General features: G+C 35.1%; 1 non-coding gene and 2 pseudogenes across 1 annotated transcript; all 3 read left to right on the forward strand.

Annotated features, from left to right (window-relative positions):
- The first annotated feature begins 427 nt into the window (after window positions 1-427).
- Window positions 428-2,381, forward strand: LOC131949492 (ras-related GTP-binding protein C-like; annotated as a pseudogene).
- Window positions 2,382-3,518: 1,137 nt separating this feature from the next.
- Window positions 3,519-3,590, forward strand: Trnag-ucc (transfer RNA glycine (anticodon UCC)). Its single transcript has one exon. It is a non-coding gene; the product is annotated as a tRNA-Gly (tRNA).
- Window positions 3,591-21,001: 17,411 nt separating this feature from the next.
- The window catches only part of LOC131949493 (ras-related GTP-binding protein C-like), a 32,359-nt pseudogene continuing 31,928 nt past the window's right edge, over window positions 21,002-21,432 (forward strand).

Below are 21,432 nucleotides of genomic sequence, written 5' to 3' on the forward strand. Positions count from 1 at the left end.
TATTCTCGATAATATTTTATTAATACTTCGGAAATATAATGCTTATATTAAGTTTATAACTTTAAGTGCTTTATTTATTAACAAAAAATAAAGATTTGTTGTTTAGTTTAGTAATTAGAAAATTTTTCTAATCATAATTAAGAAGATGACCATATAAAAAAACAAAAACGCTGTTGTTTTATTACATTTTTATTGTAAAAAAATTAAACGATACGCCATCAACAGCGATTCCCGGAACTCAAAAAATATTGAATTTTTTTAAATTTTCAAGTTAGCAGTATATTTTATATTTATAAAAAAAATAATAATTTCGGAGTAAAATTTATTATTTATTTTAGGCTAACTGATTCCTTTAATAGTTTAGTAACCCTGTGTTTCTTGAGTACCCTAATTATCTTAAATCACAACTGTGCCGTAAATAAAAGTACTGAATATTTCGATATATGGGAAGTGATAGATTTAGATTTTAGATCGTAAGTCACATGATGAGGAAAGAAAAACACGATCTCTTGAAAACTATCAAGATATCTAAAAAAAATGTTACAGTAATTCTTTGCTGAATATAGAGAATCACATGAACAGCTAAACAGTAAAAATGTCCTTTGTGGACGATCAAGCAGACACATATGTGGGGTCATTCCCCAAAGTGTTTGGTTATGGACCTGAAGAGACTGACATTGATGGAGCAGTGAGTCCTGGGGATGAGAAGCCAAGGATTTTGTTAATGGGTCTTAGAAGAAGTGGGAAGTCATCAATACAAAAGGTTGTCTTCCATAAAGTGTCACCTAATGAGACTTTGTTCCTGGAGAGTACCAATAAAATTGTCAAAGATGATATTTCCAATTCATCATTTGTCCAGTTTCAAATCTGGGATATTCCTGGCCAAATTGATTTCTTCGATGCTGCCTTCGACTCAGAATATATCTTTGGTGGATGTGGCGCCCTAATTTTTGTTATTGATACTAAAGATGACTACATGGAAGCATTATCCAGGTTACAAATGGCAGTGACCCGTACCCACAAAATTAATGAGAATATAAAATTTGAAGTGTTTATCTACAAAGTGGATGGGATGTCTGATGACAACAAGATAGAAACACAGAGAGACATTCTGCAGAGAGCAACAGATGAGCTAGCAGACGCGGGGATGGATAATATCAGACTAAGTTTTCACTTAACCAGCATCTACGAGCATTCAATATTTGAAGCCTTCAGCAAGGTTGTACAGAAGCTGATCCCCCAGTTGGCTGTCCTGGAGAACCTATTGGACATTGTCATCTCTAACTCAAAAATTGAGAAGGCTTTCCTCTTTGATATCACCATTTGATATGCAATGTTACGAATTGTGCTGCGATATGACTGACGTTGTCATTGATATGTCTTGTATATACGGTGCTGGTGATGATGGTGCATTTGACAATGAGTCGGCTTCAGTGTTTCTTCCAGACTTTTTTCTCCGGGGGCACTTGAAATTTTCGGGGGGGGGGGGGGGGTGGGGGCGATAGACTTTCTTCGGGGAGGGGCGGACACTGTTAAAAGTATATATTTTCTATATAAATTATATTAATTTCATTTCGTTCGGAATAAACTCTGGTCGGCTTCATTTATCAAACTAAACTCCAGTACAGTGCTTTTTCTTTGGGAGGTCAACCGGCACTTAGCACTCTTATGTATACTCAGAGAGGATGGCTGCGAGAACAGAGGTGTCATTGAGTACAACTTTAAGTGTTTTCGGGCAGCTTGTGATGACGCAAGGTTGCGTCGAGCTCAGGTAGGTAGCAGAAGCAGGCTATAGCAAGTTGGTCAGACTAGTCAGAGAGAGAGAGACCAATAAGAATACGTGAACTGACCGGTCACGTGGGACGGTCAGCTGACCACTGAAGCGTGGGCCACTGTTAGGCCGGCAGATGATGATTAGCTAGCGAGGGCAGAAGGTGTTAGGTTGTAGAATGGAGCAGACGTAGTTATGTAGAGAACAGTTAGAATGTAGATAGTGGTAGGATTGGTCATGGAAGGGCGTGTTAGTAGAGTTAGTAATAGTAGTAGTAGTAGATAGTATCTAACAGGCTAGTTAGATAGGAAGTTGATTTATAATTTTAATAAAGAACTTTGTATTTGAAACTTGAACTGTGTGTTATTGGATTCATTCGTTCCGCCTTCTTAAAAATCCCCACCCTCACACAGCTATTCAAGAAGATTTTGTGGCTCGCAATAAACAGGCAAACAAAAGCACTGGCCATCCACAGATGGACCAACTTGTAAATGGACAAACGGACGGCTTGCTGGACTCTTCATTGGCTGGACAAACAAATGGGATACCTGGAGCTATCGGACATTCGTTATTAAATGGCTCTGTTTTACAGGAGGACTATGATGATTAAGTGAATTCCTAAATCCTTTCAACAGGTGAATGGATGACAATTCTATGAACCTACATTTTAAAATCTCTGTTCTCTGATGATAATAATTTAGAAATGGAACAGTGTGTGCCAAGAGTTCGATAAATCACTCATGAAATGTCACTCTAGAATTTGAAGCTGGAGCTAGAAGAAAGAAATATGCTTTATTAGTATTAGTAGCTTACATAAGCTACCCTTTATAGCTGCCACTTGTTTTTACTTTACTGAATTTCTTGGTTTAGATGTAATAAAGAGAAAAATAAATTATACATTGTTTAGTTTTTAATGCTAAAACCTCATGTGTTTACCTCTGTTTACTAATGTTTTTTGACTTAAGTAGTGATTGTCCAGACATAATAATTTCAGATTACCCAAGGCTATCTTAGATTTTTCCTAGCATGTTTCTTATGCATGTCTTTAAAACATGATATCAAAGAAAACATAACATGGAATTCTTATTTAAAGCTGCTAATTACATTAAAACATTTCAAGCATGTTTCTTAATCATGTCTTTAAAACGTCTGATATTGTCAATAGTTGACTTATACAAATTGGAAATTTCCAGTTGAAGTTTCTCTCCCCCCCTCCCCCCCCCCCCCCCCCCCCCCCGCAGTGTAACGTGGTCGATGGAGGACCACAAGGTCAATACCCAAATCAATCACTGTCAAATTAATCAATAGCAAATCATAATTTAAAACAAACTGAGCGTGACCACGTATCTGCCTTCCAAGCAGTCGATCCGGGTTCGATTCCCGAAGCTTACTTTTTTAAATTCCATAGTTATTACAACCAAAACAATCAGATTTTTCTGTTATATATTACAACTTTCGAGAATTAACAGAAATACAGGATGTAAGTTCAAATATTGATCAACTGGTGTTTCTGTAGGATGTTTTTGTTTTGTTTTTCCAAATGACAAAAATATATAAGGATGTACCTAGCCGACAATATTTTAGTTTTACAGTTTTTCACTTCGGATAAAATATAGATTAATTAATTCATAATAAACAGGATAAATCAATCAATTAATCATTCAATCATTGTCAACGTGTGATTGGTAGGCGGTGTAGTCATACATCTGAGTTTCACATTTCTTTTCCATTTTTCCAACTTGCATACGCGTCGGTGGTGTAAAGGTCAGCATGGTTGCCTTCCAAGCAGTCGATCCGGGTTCGATTCCCGGCTGACGCAAGCTATTTTTTATATTTTGCTCTTTTTTTTAAATCTATAATAGTTAATTTGAACTTTTAATGATGCTAGAATAATAAACTAATATCCGCATACCTCACTGTCGATTCGGGTTCGATTCATGGCTGACGCATGCTATTTTTTATATTTTACTTTATTTAAAAAATCTATAATAGTTAATTTGAACTTTTAATGATCCTAGAATAATAAACTAATATCCGCATACCTCACTGTTGATACGTATACCGAATGACCAAAACTACCACTCCCTACAATTCACATAAAATTAAGTCACACGTCACATAACAACTCCGTTCTTTCTCTTAATCAACCCCCCCTCCCACAGACATAAACATCCGGCTTTAAAAGTGCCAGTTTTTGTTTTCCTATTAATTATTTAATCGATTTATTTCTGAAATATTGACTGTCTTAATGAGGTGTAAAACGATTTTAGCCCTTTTTACAAGACGTCTTCTATACTTGAAGCTGCGTATACGACAGGGTTAGGAATGTTCAATCCATTTGAAAATACATCTTTGATCTATGCAAATAAAACATGTGCGTCAGCCGGGAATCGAACCCGCATCGACTGCTTGGAAGGCAATTATACTGACCTTTACACGTTCACATTTAAATGGTTGAAGATAAATTCTAGACCCTTCGGATCAGTTGATGTCTGTGATTGAGTAATATTACTTTCATTTGACGTCACGCGTCTCCACCGAACTCGCTTTTGGGCAGCCCTCTTTATAAGCGCGGCAACCCTTGCCTCTTCTATTGTCCTTCTCCAGGATTTCCTTGTCCTGTCTACTTTCCTCTTCCCCCGGGGATCCCAGTCTTGGGCGACTATTGAAATTATACAGGTCTAAAGTTTGATTTAACATAAAGCAACACGCTGAGACTGACAATTGTTGTGGAGCCAATAACACCCAAATGAAGTTTAAACCCCATGCAGTATGAGATTATTCGTAGTTTAGCTTGTTCGTGTTTGGAAAATGCAAAAAGCCATAATTGTATGTTCCGTGTATAATGTCAACATTGTTAAAATATCGAATAATCTTAATTAGATACAAAGATTACCCGACCTTACACCATACATTCGTAAGTTGACTAATATGACTTATAACATTATATAGACCTAACTGATAAATTGTAGCCGAAAAAAATCACTTTTCTAATAAGTTTATCCAGAAAAAAACTCGTTTTAATAAAAATTAAAAAAAAACTATTATAATAAAAAGCTTTTTGTTTGCAATGAAAAGTAAAATAAACTGATTTTCTTTAAATTTATAATAATTCACAACCATTTCAGTAAACCAAATGTTTGGGTCTTCAGTCTTTGTAATTTATCCTTTGCAAACATTTTAACGCTGAGGATAATGTAGCAAAAATGTTTTATTTTAACTATACAGTCAACATATCCATGTTGCAGACCCACTGAAGACTTCTGCATGATGACTCAAGACACGTAAAGTGGCTTCCCCTTACTTCTCTTCTATGGTTATTGATTCAATGCATTGCTTTATATTCACTCGATGAGTTTGTTTTGATTTTGCAATACAATTTGTATTAACAAACTTTTTATTATTACAATTCGCCGTTGGCCCTGGAATGCCCCTTTTGTTTACTGGCTCAACCCCTTTGTTGAGGTAACTAAACTAAAAGAACATTTCTTTCCTTCTCGAAGTACATTCTTTAAAGTTAAAGTCAAAGGGGAACAACCGCAAAAATATTACGTAACTCGAGACAGTATTAATATCCTCCCCTACATTTGTGAACAAAATATAATCTTCTAACTTAAAATTTTCGAATTCATTACCTTACAATATCTAATCCCAGAGTTTTTTAATTAAACTATTTGCATAAGATGTTTTGCATATGCACATACTTTTCTTTGATTATTTTATCTTGAAAAAAAGAAAGTTTTACTTAAAATCGAAAAACATAGAATTTCAGACGATACAAAAAAAAGCGTTTAATTAGTTTACGGAGCGCAGATCAGTCTTTTGGCAAAATAGTATTAATCGAAAACATTTACTTAATTACTTGCCAATTATTTACTAGACTCAATTTCAATGATTGTCTTACTACGAGTAATTTTTATCTCCCATGTTAAATTGTAACAGTACTAAAGGGAAGCTAAAAACTATTTTCGTTAATTCTTTAATTAATACTTCGGAAAATATAATGCTTATATAAAGGTTATTAATCTAAGTATATTATTTATTAACAGAAAACAACGTTTTGTTGTTTAATTAGTGTTAAAAGTATTTTGCGTCTAACTTTAAAAAACAAGGTGACCATATAAGAAAACCAAAACGCTATTGTTTTATTACATTATTATTGTTTAAAATTTAACGATACGCCGTACAATGTACTTCTAGGCTGATCTAAATATGTCATCTATTATTTTGTTAATCTTAAAACGAAGCAATCGCAATGCAGTTTATTAACCTGGCTAGATCAGGGGTCGGCAACCTGCGGCTCGCGAGCCGCATGCGGCTCTTTTGATATCAAGATGCGGCTCTCCAGCTCCTTGAACAAATACTAATAATCTTAATAAAAAAAAAAAATATTTGAAATAAAAAAAAAATGTTAGTGGCTCTTTAAAACCAGGGATATTTTGAAAATTTTAACTTTTGGCTCTTCCGCTTCAAAAGGTTGCCGACCCCTGGGCTAGATAAATAACCAATATAAAATCCTTTATAATAACAAAAATTTTGTATGCAATGAAAATAAAAAAGAATAGAAACTTTCTCTTTTTAATAAAATGTTAGGTAGCTAAACTACGTCATTTTCCATATCCCGTTACAGCATTTATTTTGGTGATCAAACAAATTATCAGAAGGCTGTAGTCCCAAATTTACGCATTAGAAATTTTCTCTCGTATTGAATGTCGGTGGTGTAAACGTCAGCATGGTTGCATTCAAAGCAGTCGGTCCAGTTTTGATTCCCGGCTAACGCATTGATTTTTTATAAAATGTTGATTCCCAAATGCTATAAAGGGAATTTTAAAATGTTGGTTAACATTCTTGAAAACATTAACGTTTTGTTGAACCTACAGATAATTTTAATTTGACATCATTTATTTAAATATTTGACTGTTTTATTTATCTTTTTACCACTTGTCTGTCAAAATCATCGGTTTTTTTTTCGTCTGCCAATGACAATAGTTGTCTTCCAGCGTGCCACTGGAAACACTCACTCCCATCCCCCGCTCCCCCACACCCACCCTGTTACTGAGGAATTTGTGGGGGAAAAAAAGAAACCCTGCCACTTTTTTTATCTTAGACCATGTCCAATGTTCACCTTAGTCCAGACTAATGTTAAACAGTATGTTTGACTTCTAAGCAGGCGATGCGGGTTTTATTCTCGGCTGACGCACATTTGTTAATTGCATAGATCAAAGATGTATTTTCAAATGGATTGAACATTCCTAATCCTGTCGTATACACAGTTTCAAGTATAGAAGACGTCTTGTAAAAAGGGCTAAAATCGTTTTACACCTCATTGAGACCGTCAATATTTCAGAAATAAATCGATTAAATAATTAATAAGAAAACAAAAACTGGCACTTTTAAAGCCGGGTGTGTGTGTCTGTGTGTAGGAGGGGGGGGGGGGATGTTGAGTAAGAGAAAGAAAGGAGTTGTTATGTGACATGTGACTTAATTTAATCTGAATGGTAGGGAGTGGTTTTTTTTTTTGGGTCATTCGGTCTACGTATCAACAGTGAGGTATGTGGATATTAGTTTATTATTTTAGGATCATTAAAAGTTCAAATTAACTACTATAGATTTTTTTAAAAGTAAGATATAAATAATAGCATGCGTCAGCCGGTAATCGAACCCGGATCGACTGCTTGGAAGGCAACCATGCTGACCTTTACACCACCGACGCCGATGTACGTACCAACTTAGATTTATTTAAAATTCCGATCGGACAGTGGTTGAATCGACGGTGATTGATTTGAAGATGGACTGTTTGGTGTCACAAGTCAGTTGAACGCCTCTGAGTCCAACCAGCTCTGATGGGTACCTGACTCACGATATGGAAATTAAAGGCGGCTGGGCATAGTACTGACCACATTATCCCTACATAGGCCGATGCAAAGAAAAATTAACTCTATTTTATCTGCCCAAAGATCGTTTGATCTAAAGAGGAATATTAACCAAAAGTAAATATTTTAAAATGTTATAACCCTATCATATCAATAATTCTAAAAAAGTAAAACAAAAATAAGGCACTGAATTTAAAAACTAATGTAGATTTTTTCCCTTAGTTTTAAAATTTAAAAATACAATATTTTGATAGGTAAACCGAAAAATTCTATTAAAAAAAACGTACGTAACATATACTCGTATATAAGCCGGTGATACAAAATAAAAATAAAATAAACCGGGAGTGATCTCCCCTAAACTTTCTCGAATATTCTTATATAACTTGGAATATAAACATGATTTTTAATTACTTAAACTTTTAAAAATAGAATAGAATCTCATAGAAAAAAGAATTGCGCACCTAGTGAACGCCAAAACAAAATGTGCATAATAGTGCGCAATATAATTAATACTTTATAAATTTACATGCGTTTTTTTTGAGAAATCGGAAATAGCGTAAATTAGTACTTCCGGTCAACGGAAATTACTCAAAATTTGACAGAAGATAGAGAATTAGATCTTTTACTTACATGTGAAATTTCATTGATCTATCTAAAATAGTACTCAAGTTATGGGCTTTTGAAAAATTCAAAGTAGAAAAAGTACCACTTCCGGTTATCGGAAATTGCTCAAAAGTTGATCAGTATCTACGATTTTGATAAAATACTTATATATGAAATTTCATCAACCTAGCTGTAACGGTACTCAAGTTATCGTGTTTACACACAGACAGATACACAGACAGACACACAGACATACGGACAAGATTGCAAAATTATGATTTTCCGTATCAGCGAGTTGTAAAACGTCGAGATTTGTAAAAATCTCGATTTTTTTTTTTTTTTTTTTTGCACGATTACAATACTTTCTCTATACTTCGTATATACGAGAAAGTAAATATAGACAATAAACTTATAATAATTTCTGATAGGGACGTAAATGATTTCTCAAAATATCTGCGAACGAGACCATAAGATATCACCCCCTTCTAACCCTTATGATGTAACAATCTGAGATGGGTAAACTGTCTTGAGTCTAAGGCAGGGGATATTTTCCTCACAACACTACGAATAATTTTAATGAGAAGGTAATTACCTCCCATATTCAACGACAACTTTGTTAAAGGGAAAATATAAATGTATTCTCATTAAAATTTTGATAAATACTTCGGGAAGTACAATGCTTATATAAAGTTTATTAATGTTTTTTTTATTAACAAAACACATTGCTGGTTGTTTGATTCAGTAATTAGAGTATTTGTTTTTAAAATTAATAAACAACGTGGCTATATACGAAAACAAAACAGCTGTTATTTTATTACATTATTATCCTTTAAAATAAAACGATACACCACTTATTTTATTTTCCACGCATATTCCAATGTTTTGATGACTATTTTTAAAATCCTCAATTAAACGGAAAGGAAAAAAAATGGAAAGTTAAAGATAATTGCATCATGTAAATATTCATTATGTACATTTGCAAAACCTTTCGTTTTCATTTGGTGTTCAAAATTATGTTTAAAAATTTGATGTTGATGTAGATCTACTTGTTTTAACTGCAAATAAAAGTATTTAAAAAAAAATAATAATAATAATTACAACAAATTAACAGACAAACTCAGGATTTATGGAAGAACTTATAACAGTGATCCCACAAAAGACGACCAAGAAACTTGGGCCACACTGAACAATAAAATAATTCTCAATCCGGAAAAATACCAATACTGTAAAACAACCATCTTTGCCAGAGCTGCATTAGTAAACAGATACATCACTACAAAAATAATTTTCGCAGCGACAAACTCTACAATTCCCAACTCGTTTAATAAACAAACAAACAAGCACATTAGAGAGTTCATTTTCAAAAACACTATTAGAAACATTAGCCACAAAACCTTAATACAAAAACAAATTTAATGTAGGTATAGGGCTACATGACATTCATACTAAAATAAACACCTTCCGATTAAAACATCTGGAGAGAATAAGGATAGAACCGCATTATCATCCATTAGCACAATACTACATAGGGTTAAACATAAAGAGAATTCTAAAATTAAACATCACAACACTACACTATGGGGGAAACGACATAGGCAGCTTTTATATAGAAACGCTAGCAACATTCCAAGGAAACAAAAGCATTATTGGGGAAGACACACACAAAATATACGACATCCTAATCAAACAACAAGCGACACCCTTATACACCAGGATTAGTTGGGCCAGGGAACACAATATAACAGATACATATTTTAGAAACCTACATAATAAACTCATTACACCAAAAGAAAGGGAATTAACGTACAGACTCATTTTTAATACAGCACCAGTGTTACGAAATAGAAAGTCAAATCAAAATGTTAAAATAACATGTCAAACGTCAAACAAAATATACAAGAAACCGAGAAACATATTCATTTAGATTGCAAATTAGTACAGAAAGCAAAACAAACCCTTGCGAAAATATAAAAAACCACCAATCAAACAGCCACAAGAAATAAAATAATCACACTTAATTTTAACTTAATTATTGTAATTAACAGAAGACCAGAGTTTCTTCCAGGCATCTCTTCGGGGGGGCGAAGCCCCCCCCCCCCCCCCCCCGAAAATTTTTTACCGCCCCCCGAACGAAATGAAATTTATATAATTTATATAGAAAATATATACTTTTAACAGTGTCCGCCCCCCGATGAATGTCTACCGCCCCCCCGAAAATTTCAAGTGCCCCCCCGGAGAAAAAAGTCTGGAAGAAACACTGCAGAAGACGAAAACAGACTAGTAGCAAACGGCTATTTATAGATCGACTATGTGGGGAAATAGGAATAAATTCAGATTTTATTTTAAAAAATACACTGAAATCGAGTTAAAATGAATATTTCAAGCAAAGCTAAGAAATAGACTGGGAACCAGTGTTTCTTCCAGACTTTTTTCTCCGGGGGGGGGGGGCACTTGAAATCTTCGGGGGGGGCGGTAAACTTTCTTCGGGGGGGACGGACACTGTTAAAAGTATATATTTTCTATATAAATTATATAAATTTCATTTCGTTCGGGGGGGGGGGGCGGTAAAAATTTTTCGGGGGGGCTAGGCCCCCCCCCCCCGAAGAGATGCCTGGAAGAAACTCTGCTGGGAACTCTCACCTAACAAAACAAAACAAAAAAAATTAATCAGCCACAAAATGGCGAAGCAGCACAACAGTCAGTAACAAGCATGTATGCAGTCATCACACAGATATCGACACCATAGAAAGAAACATCCGACCCTCAAATCTCACAACAACAAACAATCTAACCAGTGTTTCTTCCAGACTTTTTTCTCCGGGGGGGGGGGGGGCACTTGAAATTTTCGGGGGGGGGGGGGCGGTAGACTTTCTTCGGGGGGGGGGGGGGGCGGACACTGTTAAAAGTATATATTTTCTATATAAATTATATAAATTTAATTTTGTTCGGGGGGGCGGTAAAAAAATTTCGGGGGGGGGGGGGGCAAAGCCTGGAAGAAACTCTGAATCTAACCCCGTCCAAAACACCAACTAAAGACCGACTCAACAATCGCCTACTCTGCTCTTGTTTGTTCTTCGGACCACGGGCAAACCTTATGGTTAAGGAACACTTCGACGCCTTAGTCTGTCGCATATGCAAACTTACAATAGATACAAACATGCTCAAACATTTTGCAATGAAACACCCACAGGACATTTAGAGACAAGTGCTCGTATTGTGAGGCTACAGATACCGACTTTACCACAAAAAAACAGCTAAAAACGCACCTCAAAAGTTGGCACCCAGACAACGACCCAGCACACACCAAAGTTTATTGTAGACAAGACTCAAACAACGATGTTTATTGTAGACAAGACTCAAACAACGAAGTTTATTGTAGACAAGACTCAAACAACGAAGTTTATTGTAGACAAGACTCAAACAACGAAGCAACATATGTCTACAGAGATGAAGAGGACTAGTCCAACCAAGTCCAACCAACAATAAAACAGAGTTTCTTCCAGACATCTCCCCCCCCCCCCCCCAAGAAAGTCTACCGCCCGCCCGATCGAGATGGAATTTATATAGAAAACACATATGCTTTTACAGGTTGTCAAAACAAATCTAACGTCAGTGTCATATTTTTCATATCCTCAATACTTCGCAACTACCTTTAAGGATATGTTCAGATAAGCTTTTATTAAATACATTAATGTATAAACTTACAATAAATGTTTGATTTATAATACAGATCGATTATTTTGATTTATTTGCAATAAAATGGGCCTTTCAAGTCCAGAAAAAAATAGTAAACTAGACCATTTGTGTATGGGATAGTGTGGCCTAAGCGGTAAGCGCTAGGCTGCTAACCCAATAGTCTCAAGTTAGAATCCAGGACCAAGTCATTAGAACGTCCCCGAGTCCACCCAAATCTGATGGGTACCTAACTCTTGTTAGGGAAAGTAAAAGTAAAGGCGGCTGGGCTAAGTGCTGACAACATAATTGTATGTTCCGTGTATGATGTCAACATTGTTAAAATATCGAATAATCCAAATAAGAATGAATACAAAGATAATATCATCTTACTCCATACATTCGTTAGTCGACTTATAGCATTAAATACCTGATAATTAAAAACCCATTAAAAAACATACGTAACATATAAACGTAAATAAGCCGTCTTTGTTACAAAATGAATATAAACATATAGACAATAAAATTATAATAATTTCTGACAGGGAAGTAAATAATTTCTCCCACACCTAACCCTTCTAATGTAACAATCTGAGCTAGGTAAATTGTCTTTAGTACAGGGCACTATAGGGGATATTTTCCTGACAAAACAGCGAATAATTTCAATGTTTGCCTATCTAAGTGCAGTCAATTATCTCCCATATCGAAATATAATCTCGTTAAAGGGAAGCTAGAAATGTATTCTCGTTAATATTATAATTAATACTTCGGGAAGTACAATGTTTATATAATGTTCATGAGTGTTTTTTTAATTAACGAAAGCAATGTTTGGTTGTTTGATTTAGTAATTGGAGTATTTTGTTTTTAAAATCAATAAACAAGGTGACTACATACGAAAACAAAACACGTTGTTTTATTGCATTTTTATCCTTATAAATTAATACGACACGCCTTCATAGATGTTTGGCAATCGAAGCCAAATGGACACCTGATAATTTATTTTAAACAGCCACAACAAAAATATCGCTCTCTACTTAGTTAAACTTGTGTGTATTTCCATTTGGAACCTTGTGTGTCTGTTATTTTTTTTTCTTCACATTTTATACATTGTAAGTACTTTTTTATTTCTTGTGTGTGTTGCCTGGCCACGGGTGGGCCTCACGCACAACTATGTCGGAAAAATACATCAAACGGCTATTCCTGCCTAAGTTTGGCTTGGCGGGACATGCGCCAAAAACTCTAGAGATTTTCATAGAAGAAGGTTTTTCTTTAGCTACCCTCACAGCTGACGAACTAAAAAGAGAGCTATGTATGTTATGTAGCCTATCACCAGCTGAATTTGAAGGTCTGTATAACTACGGGACACTGCGTAAATGGTATGTTACCATTAGATCAAAGGAACTATATGAGAAAATGCACCTAAAAGAATTTCACAGAGATTTGCCACCTGGGGTAACATCCAGATACAGAGTGCAGAGAATATCAATAACCCACGCCGATAAATCTGGGCAAAGGGGCATGCTGAAATGGCTGCCTTCCAAGACAAGCGACGATGATATAATGGCGATTCTGAAATCTATAAGCAGTCAGGACTCAACACCAACATTTAAGAGAATAGACCAATCAAATGTGGTCCAATTCACCATCTCTCTGGAAAAAGAAGATGTGGAGAGTGTCCCACACTATGTTATACTTACAAATGAGGCCAACAAAGAAAGCAGAGTCCTTATAATCCTCAATGGGAGGAGGGTGCAATGTTGCCACTGCAACACAGACAGGCACCTGCCTAAAATGTGTGAGCATTTAAGGACTCGCGCTCTTGACGGCGTCCAGCTAGTAGATGGATAGTACAGGGCAATTGAGCGTTGGGATGCAAATGATAAAGAAGAAGTTAGGGAGCATCTAAGTAACAATAGAAATTTCTTAAAGCATTGGGACAGTTATGATGTTGACGGAGAAAGACAAAATGAAATGCTTAGAGAAGCAAGGCATAGAGAGGTAGAAGATGCCTTTGAAGTAGATGGCCAAACTGAAGCACATCATACTACTGTAGCACCGCAGCAAGTTAACGAAAGCGTAGCAGAAACCACCATAGAGGCCGAAGCCATGGAGACAATAGCGACCAGAAATTCCATAGTAACAGGGTCTCAAAAAGATGGGGATCAAGAAAATTTGGAGGCAGTCTACGAAACAATAAATGATATTCTTCAAGATAACACTAGTTCAGAAAACATAACGAAACCGCTAAAGGAAATTAAAAGCTCACAAAGTATATCAGCAACAAAGGTATCAGGTCAACTGTCATATAGTCAAGCAATCAGATCAAGTAAAAAACAATTACCTACAGTAAAGCCACCTCAAAGGGCCGTGACCAGGGCCCAACGGGATAGCAAACCAGCGGCTGGAAAGTTTGGCGTTAAAAGACCACCACCATCCAGCCCTCCAGAAACAGATGTTCGAAAGAAAACCCCAAATAATTCATGCTAACTCTGGCAACATTGAACATCAGGGGGGCTAGGGACAAACACATTATATAAACAACATAATAAATAAACACAATATTGACATCCTACTTTTACAGGAAACTAACAGTTGAACTACAGAAGAAGCAAATTAACTAGATGCATAATTAATATCGACAGTCTCAAGCTAAACATCACTCGATCAGCCCTCAAGTAAATTAACATTAGAACAGTCTTCTGTTTCCCAGGTTTTTAAAAGTGCACAACCTGAATGGTAGAAAGAGATACACACCTCACCCCCCCCCCCCCCCCACACACACACACACTTCCCCCCACTCAACCGGACTGGTGGATTTTTCAAGGTAGCGTGCCCTCTTTGCCAAGGGTCAATTTTATGCCATGGAAAGTTTTGGAATGATAGATCAGTATGTGTACTGCAGAGACACTTCTCCCATGGTCGTTTCTATTTCTGTGAACTTTTGACTCCTCAGCTAAGGACAAAGCACAGTAAACTAAGCAGTCAAGAGAAACCTAGTTTGACACCTTATTTTAGTCTAGTTCTTATGCCATTTTATTTTCTCCACTTGATTATTATATATGCAATTGATGTTCATGTCTTTGATGCTGTGTAAAATCTATCAAATAAATAATTATTGCTGATTTAAATGTTTAAAACAATTGAATTAATAAAAAAATAAAAAAAATAAAAAGGAATAAAAAAACTAATTGAGGACTGTATAGATATAGATGTTTGAAAGGGAAGAGTGTTTGCTTTTACGTGTCTCATTGTAATAACATTGCTTTTCTGATTGCTTAAAATTTGTATCATTTTAATTCTCTGTAATCCCAAATTCATTTCAGCTCTACTTTAAAAAAAAAAATTCCCCCTCTCCCCCCCCCTCGTCCCCTCAGCCCACCACGCCGAGAAAAAAAAATCCCTTGAATCATCATTTAATTACACATTTGCATTTTCAGTTTCAGGTTGGTTTTTAATTTCTATTTTTTCTTTATATTTAGACGTTTTGTATTAGATCTATGTATAAGTAAAACATCTTAAATGAATGAAAGCAGGCTACAAGTAAGAAAGAAATATTACTATTGTAAATCTATATCTGACTTTTGGAAAAAAAAGTTTAAACAAAGTGGTGATACAATGATGTCGCTAACTGTGTGTAATCGAAAGTTTCTCATGTTTAGAAATATGTATTCTGTTATGCTAAAAGTTTTCCATTTAAGCTAAACTCAAATACAAATAGTAAAAAAAAAATAAAAAAAAAAAAAAAAAAAAAAAAAAAACTATCGCTTTTTATTTTATTACTTTAACTGAAAATAACAAATATAAACTCCTTTATTATAACATACATTGTACATGCAATGAAAACAAGAAATTAAAACAAACTTTCTCCTTTTAATAAAAGCTTATGTCGCTAAGATTCCCATGTCCCATTAAAGCATTTATTTTGGTAATCAAACATTTTATTAAAAAACAGTTCATCAGCCGGGAATCGAACCCGGATCGACAGCTTTACACAACGACACTACGGGAAAAGATAATCTCTAATGCACACATTTGGGAATACAACCTTCTGATCATTTGCTGACGGTGATTGAGTATTCTTACCTTCAATTGACATCACACACCTTGCAGTCAAGTTGAAGTCTACATACGACTACAGCCTTTGAACAACTAGAAATAGAACAGTGGTTAGCTTAGGTATGACGTCATTTTATTGAAGGTGTGGGGGCGACTTTCGGACTTTCAGTCTATGTGATAACTGGTACATTGATGTTATTATATATCTTAGGATCATTCAAATTTAAAATAAAAATTTGCTATTCACGAAGTAAAATTGAGACTAGCGTCTGCGGGAATCGAACACGGGCCGACTGCTTGGTAGGACCATGCTGACCTTTACACCACCGACGCCGTTTAAATAGCTCCGATTTATTCAAAATTAAATGGGTGAATAGAGACCTAAAGCAATATAATCAGTCGTAGACAGTGAATGATTTGAAGATTTACTTCGTCAAATAACTACATCACATTTTGTGGGAGGTGGAAAGGGTGGGGGGGGGGGGGTGGCGAACAAACTGTCAATGAAAATTTCAAGTGTAAAAATACCAACCATTGACACTACCAGATGTAAAAACAATAATAATGATGGATGAGGGGGGGGGGGGGTATCACTGATCATTGGTCAAGGGGGCTCAGGGAGTAAGGACCATTTTAGAAAGTAATGTTTGAAACTCCTAATCTCAACCTTTATTTCACTTTTTAAAAGACTATTTTTGTAAACTGTAATAGAAATGAAACGTGTGTATATGCTTAAAGTTGAATCAGCTCAGCCGATATTTAAAAACAAAATTCTATATATTATGAAAAACAACGCTGCAATTTTAAAGCGGTAATTGGGGGGAGGGGGCGTGGGTTAGCTTAGGCAGTGGCGCAGCGAGGTCGGGTTTCACCCGGTGCGGCCCCTGATGGTGTCAACCCCCACCCCATAATAAATAAATAAATAAATAAATAAATAATATATATATATATATATATATATATATATATATATATATATATATATATATATATATATATATATATATATATATATATATATATATATCCCAACCCTAACTCCACAGGGATTAACATATAGATTATTACGATTAAACTAAACCGTTTTCCTCAGGAATATATATTCCAACGTTGAGTTGATGTAACTCTCCCCCCCCCCCCCCCCCCCTCGTCGTCACCCCCAAGGTGATTGCTTTAACTTGTGCTCAGATAATACTAACGATTTGCATCTATATTCGGTTATAAATTCAGCTGGGTGTTGCATGCTTTCTTTATCATTAGCAGGTTTACGTTAAGGTGTCACACCCCCCCCCCCCTCCTCCACCCGTGTCGGGATTTGTCCACTTTGTTCTTAACAGACTCTTTAATTCACTCTAATTAATCATTTAATAAAGTGAAATTATCATTTGTATGTATATATTTTGCAATTTTTTGCCTTGGTGTCACCCCCCCCCCATATGGTGTCACCCGGTGCTGTCCGCAACCCCCCACCCCCACCCCCATCGCTACGCCACTGAGCTTAGGTATGATGTCATTTTATGGAAGGTGTGGGGGTGACTTTGCGACTTTTAGTCTATGTGATAACTTGCATTGGTGAAGTTATTATATTTCATGGGATCGTTAAAATTATTTTTTTTTTAAACTATTATCGAGATTTGTAATAGTAAAAAAATTAAAAATGCAACATACGTCAGCCGGATTAACCCGGATCGACTGCTTGAAAGGCAACCATGCTGACCTTTACACCGCCGACGCCGATACATAGCTTTGCTCAATTTCATTCAAATCCAAATCGGATAGTGATTAATTAGACAGTGATTGATTCGAAAATTAACCTATTTGTAGTCACACACATGGTAGGGGGGTGGGGGTGGAGGAGAAACTTCAACCGGAAATTTCAATTTTCTAGAAGTCAACTATTGACACTTAAACAATGAATGTGAGGAATCTGATGAATATTGACTTGTATAAGGTCATCAATAAACCACATCACAATGGGGGTGTGGGGAGGAAGAGGCGCGCTATATAGTGACGAAGTGTGGCCATTGATCAGAGCTAAATGGTAGAGTGGGGTCCAGGAAGCGAAGACCACTTTTTATTTTTAAAAATAACTTTTGAAACTTGCTACTCAGCTGTTAACTCGTTTTTAAATTGTAGTTTTTGTAAAATTTAACCTTTATACCACCAGCGCTTTCATGTAAAAGGCTAAAGATAAATTATAGTACGTACGAAACAGTTGATAACAGTTATTGAGTTATATTACTTTCATTTGACGTTACAAGTCTCCACCGTACTCTGTTTTGGGCAGCCCTCTTTATAAGCCCGGCAACCCTTGCCTCTTCTATTGTCCTTCTCCAGGATTTCCTTGACCTGTCTACTTTCCTCTTCCTCTCAGAATTCCAGTTTAGCGCTTCTGATAAAATTAGACTGGTCTAAAATTTAACAAATTATTGGATAAAACATAAAACAACAAAGACTGGTACGGGTTGTGGAGTCAATGACATGTAAATTAAGTTTAAACCCGTATTTGGTACTATTATTAATTTAGCCTGAAGAATATCTTTATTGAAAACTGCAAGACAACATAATTGTATGTTCCATGTATAATGTCAACATTGTTAAAATATCGAATAATTCCAATATGAATAAAAAAAGATAACTTCATCTTACTCTATACATTCGTAAGTCGACTAATATGATTTATAACATTAAATACATGATAATTAAAAGTCTATTAAAACCATAAGTAACATATAATCGTAAATAAGCCGTCTTAGTTGCAAAATGAAAATAAACATATAGAAAAAAAAAAATTATAATAGGGACGTAAATGATTTCTCCCCCATCTAACCCTTATGATGTAACAATCTGAGCTAGGTAAATTGTCTTTAGTATAGGGGATATTTTCCTAACAATACAACGTGTAATTTCAATGATTGCCTAAGTGCAGTTAATTATCTCCCATATTTAAATATAAAATTGTTAAAGGGAAACTAGAAATATATTCTTGTTAATATTAATTGATACTTCGGGAAGTGGAATAATTATATCATGTTTGTGAGGGGTTTTTGGTAACACAAACATTTTTGTTGTTTAGTTTAGCATTTGGAGTATTTTAGTTTTTAAATCAATAAACAAGGTGACTAAATACAAAAACAAAAAGCCGTTGTTTTATTGCATTTTTATCCTTATAAATTAAAACGATACGCCTTTGTAGGTGTTCCTAAATACGCTCCAAGCAGACACTTAACTATTTTTTTTAAATACTAGTCAGTAACTAGTCAACAGCCACGACAAAACAATCTTTCTTTAACTTGTAAAATAATAAATATAAACTCCTTTATTATAACAAACTTTGTGCATGCAATGAGAGTAAGAAATATTAAAACAAACGTTCTCCTTTTAATAAAAGATTTTGAAGCAAAAATATGTAATTACCCATTTCCCATTATAGCATTTATATTGGTAATCAAACATTTTATTAAAAAAGAGTTCGTCAGCCGGGAATCGAACCCGGATCGACTGATTGAAAGACCTCATGCTGACCTTTACACAACGACACTTAATATGGAAAAAGATAATTTCTAATGCGCAAATTTGGGAATACAGCCTTCTGATCATTTGTTGACTGTGATTGAGTATTCTTACCTTCAATTGACGTCACACATCTTGAAGTCTAGCTGAAGTGTACGTACGACTACAGCCATTGAACAACTAGACATAGAACAGTGGTTAGCTTAGGTATGACGTCATTTTATGGAAGGTGTGGGGCGACTTTCGGACTTTCAGTCTATGTTACAACTGGCACATTGATGTTATTGTATATCTTAGGATCATTAAAATTTAAAATAAAAATTAAACTGAGACTTGCGTCAGCCGGTAATTGAACCCGGATCGACTGCTTGGAAGGCAACCATGCTGACCTTTACACCACCGACGCAGATGCACTAACCAACTTAGATTTATTCTGATCGGACAGTGGTTGAATCGACGGTGATTGATTTGAAGATTGACCTGCTTGGTGTCACAAGTCACTGGAAAGCCCCTGAGTCCAACCAGCTCTAATGGGTACCTGACTCACGATAAGGAAACTAAAGGCGGCTGGGCATAATACTGAACACATTAAAGCTTTTAAAATGTAATAGACCTATCATAACAATTATTTAAAAAAGTAAAACATGCGACTTGAATAAAATAAGGCACTGAATTTAAAAAAAAGATAATGTAGTTTATATTTCCTTAGTATTAAAATTTAAATCAACAATATTTTGATAGGTAAACCAAAAAATTCTATTAAAAAACCATTCGTAACATATACTCGTAAATAAGCCGTCTTTGTAACAAAATGAAAATAAAACAGACAAAAATTGTAATAATTTCTAATAGGGACATAAATGATTTCTTAAAATAACTGCGAATGAGACCATAAAACATCACCTCCATCTAACTTTTATGATGTAACAGTCTGAGCGAGGTAAATTGTCTTTAGCATAAGGGGTATTTTCCTGACAACACAACGAATGAGTTCAATGATTGCCTAACTTCGAATAAATGTATTATCTCCCATGTTAAAATATAACCATCTTAAAGGGAAGCTAAAATGTATTCTCGATAATATTTTTAATAATACTTCGGAAAGTATAAAGTTCATATAAAATGTATAAGACTATGTATTTTCTTTTTAAACAAAAAATAAAGTTTTGTTTCATAATTTAGAAATAAGAATATTTTTGTCTAATTTAAATAAACAAGTTTACCATATAAGAAAACAAAAACGCAGTTGTTTTATTACATTTTTTTTTGTTGAAATTCTAACGATACGCCATCTAGGACGCTGAACAAAGTTCAAAATATTGGCAACCTTTTTTTTAATCTTCAAGTATACAGCTAATTGTTTTTTTTTTTTTTTTTTTTTTTTTTTTTTTAAAAAAAACAAAACAAAATACAGCTAATTTTATGTAAAAAAAAAAAAATTAAATTTTTTTTTTAAAAATTCCGGAGGAAAATTTTATATTTATTTTTAGGCTAACCGCTTTCTTACATAAGTTAGTAACCCTGTGATACTTGAGTACCCTAATTATCTTAAATCACAATTGTGCCGTAAATAAAAGTACTGAATATTTAGATATATGGGAAGTGATAGATTTAGATTTTAGATCGTAAGTCACATGATGAGGAAAGAAAAACACGATCTCTTGAAAACTATCAAGATATCTAAAAAAGTTACAGTAATTATTTGCTGAATATAGAGAATCACATGAACATCTAAACAGTAAAAATGTCCTTTGTGGACGATCAAGCAGACACATATGTAGGGTCATTCCCCAAAGGGTTTGGTTATGGACCTGAAGAGACTGACATTGAAGGAGCAGTGAGTCCTGGGGATGAGAAGCCAAGGATTTTGTTATTGGGTCTTAGAAGAAGTGGCAAGCAGAGGCGTAGCGAGGGGTGGGGGGGGGGGGGGGGGGGGTGGGGGGA

This window comes from Physella acuta, unplaced genomic scaffold, assembly GCF_028476545.2.
Source record: "Physella acuta isolate Inbredline_101_S28 unplaced genomic scaffold, ASM2847654v3 ptg000699l, whole genome shotgun sequence".
Classification (NCBI taxonomy): Eukaryota; Metazoa; Mollusca; class Gastropoda; family Physidae; genus Physella; species Physella acuta.